This window comes from Schistocerca cancellata, chromosome 2 (genome assembly GCF_023864275.1).
Source record: "Schistocerca cancellata isolate TAMUIC-IGC-003103 chromosome 2, iqSchCanc2.1, whole genome shotgun sequence".
Taxonomy (NCBI): domain Eukaryota; kingdom Metazoa; phylum Arthropoda; class Insecta; order Orthoptera; family Acrididae; genus Schistocerca; species Schistocerca cancellata.
This window is the reverse complement of record NC_064627.1, coordinates 639,330,173-639,332,115: the sequence shown is the minus strand read 5'-3', so window position 1 is coordinate 639,332,115 and position 1,943 is coordinate 639,330,173. Positions and strand designations below refer to the sequence as shown.

Below are 1,943 nucleotides of genomic sequence, written 5' to 3'. Positions count from 1 at the left end.
ACCCTGCGACCGAAGTCAAGAATGGACATTTGGTTCCTCCATCACAACTTTCCAGCTCTCCGCGCCAAAGCATGCGCCGTAAATTTGCGGCTAACGGGACTGAAACTTCTTGGGCACCGTCCTTAGAGTCCAGACCCTTCTCCATGTGACTTTGCACTGTTCCCACATGTGAAAATGAAGCTGAAATGGCTGCAGTTTTCAAGTGATGGACCTCCTGAGGACTAGGTACAACGAGTGTGCCTTACTCCCTAAAGAAACTTGGGAGAACTGGTTTAGGTATTGGTTTCGGAGGATGGACAGATGTATTCAATGTGGTGGAAATTACTTCGGAAAAAAAGCTGTATTGCAAAACTTTCCTGTGCCCTTTGTATTTGGATGTCCAGCTGTTTGTAGGTATTTAATTTTATCCATATTTCGCAGCTTCAAACGCGAGTGTATTCAATACACTGGAGATATGAATTAAAAAACTCTTTTGTCACAACTTTTCGTGTTTATTAAGTGCACGATGCATTTCGGACCCTGTGGGTCCATCATCAGATGTAATTTGCCTTAATACATGCTTTATTTCTTCTCTTGAATGAGGTGAAATGCAAATTCCTGTCACGAAAAGGTGTGATATTAGATTATGAATTTCGTAAGCCAACGCGGAAAATTGTGCGAAATAGTGGGAAAGATGAACACTGTAAATTTATGACATAATCCAAGAATAGCGTTTTTAACGTTTTAGCTCCAGCAAACATTCTTTTGTTCATCGTTTTCGTACATGTCACTTCATTCAAGAGGCACCGAAGCCGTCTGCCCTTCTGTTTCAAGATGGCGGAAACCGTTGTTGGGTTCCTCTGGTAGCTCAGTTGGTAGAGCGGTGGACTGTAGAGGTTCTATAAGCAGAAATCCATAGGTCGCTGGTTCGAATCCGGCCCGGAGGAAACATTTTTATACCCATAGGTCGGAAGGACTGTTGACACACAGTGAATAATTCAATGCATCTCAGTCACAAACCGACTCCTGATTCAAATTATTGCTATTAACAATCAGTTCTCTTGTTTAGTGTCTTATTCGTGAGTTATTAATTCGGCAAATTGGATATAGGACTCCATTTTCTTCCTTAGTACGTCCTTAGTAGTTTCCCATAAATAATATACTAAAATTCAGTAGCCCTAAAAGTAACTGAAAATAGATGTCACAGGAGATTTAAAGTTCTGGTCTGACTTTTCTATTGTAGAAGCAAGTAAAAATATCGTTAAGTAGTACATTGTGGTACTTGGTTTTGAGCAGTGTCAGGCTAGTTGCAATAAATTCGCATGACACATTTTTTTGGTGGGGGGCGGGGGCGGCGAAGGAATCGTAAGACTTTCTCATTTGAATAACTATTTTCTAAGTCATCGAGCTCAGCGAAATTACCTACACTTAACACTTGTGCAATTCACGCGTTATCATCATGTCACCCCGTGAAGCAGTTTCTGTTTGAAGTGATCGGTAATGTGTTTACTTTTAGTCTCAGGAGGAACTAAGGATAAAATCTCACATCATGCAAAATATGAGCTGCAAAAGAATGAAATACAACAAATTTGTGTTAATATGTACACAAAATATAAGTTTTAGTTATGTAAAAATAAACGACCCTGCCAGGATTCGAACCTGGAATCTTCTGATCCGTAGTCAGACGCGTTATCCATTGCGCCACAGGGCCAGTTACATATTTCGTATATCATGATAGGTATTATATCATGTGTAGTTTTCTTAATTTTACAAGTTCATAGTTATTTACCATGAAAGTCTCAATCAATTAATATTCCTGCATGGTTCTGCAGACTAAGACTAGGATTCTAAATAAGTCACTGAACGCATACCAGAAGACATTGTTATCTCATGATAACATTACAACTACTTCTTGATTTATTTTTGGAGAGTGTCCGTCTTGAACAAAACACAATTTTTCTTCT

General features: G+C 39.3%; 2 non-coding genes across 2 annotated transcripts; one reads left to right on the top strand and one right to left on the bottom strand.

Annotated features, from left to right (window-relative positions):
* The first annotated feature begins 836 nt into the window (after positions 1 to 836).
* Positions 837 to 926, top strand: Trnay-gua (transfer RNA tyrosine (anticodon GUA)). The gene is given in 2 exon segments: positions 837 to 873; positions 891 to 926. It is a non-coding gene; the product is annotated as a tRNA-Tyr (tRNA).
* Positions 927 to 1,617: 691 nt separating this feature from the next.
* On the bottom strand, positions 1,618 to 1,690 carry Trnar-acg (transfer RNA arginine (anticodon ACG)). Its single transcript has one exon. It is a non-coding gene; the product is annotated as a tRNA-Arg (tRNA).
* Between the last annotated feature and the right edge of the window lie 253 nt (positions 1,691 to 1,943).